This window comes from Penaeus monodon, chromosome 28 (assembly GCF_015228065.2).
Source record: "Penaeus monodon isolate SGIC_2016 chromosome 28, NSTDA_Pmon_1, whole genome shotgun sequence".
In the NCBI taxonomy this organism is placed as follows: Eukaryota; Metazoa; Arthropoda; class Malacostraca; order Decapoda; family Penaeidae; genus Penaeus; species Penaeus monodon.
In genome coordinates this window covers 24,330,719-24,331,164 of record NC_051413.1, presented here as the reverse complement: position 1 = coordinate 24,331,164, position 446 = coordinate 24,330,719, and positions in this window count along the sequence as shown.

The following is a 446-nucleotide window of genomic DNA, read 5'->3' as shown; positions in this document are numbered from 1 at the left end:
CTCCTCTGCCCCCCCCCTCTCTTTCTAAATTAACCTCTCATTGGTCTCTTTCTAACATTTCCTTCCTTCCTTTGACCCTCCCCCTCCTTTTCTCTCTCTCTGTGTCTCCCTTTCGCGCCATTTCTTAAGCGCTGGAAAGGTTTGAAAATGGAGATGTATAACTTACGCCACAATGATGCATTAATTCCAGCTGGATAGACCGAGGCCGTACCCAAACTGCCTAATGTTTTCTGGTCTGGGGTCACGAAATACGTAATGGAAAATGTGTTTATACGAAAAAAGAGGTTAAGACATTCAAATCGTAGAAAAGCTTCGGTGATTCGAAACAATCTAATCCTATTTAGCTGAACTACAAGAATATTGAGTTGTGATTAGGTTAATGGTTGTTGTTTTAGATAGATTATAGAAGATATTGTATGAGGGTTTGCTTTGACAAAGGTGTTCTC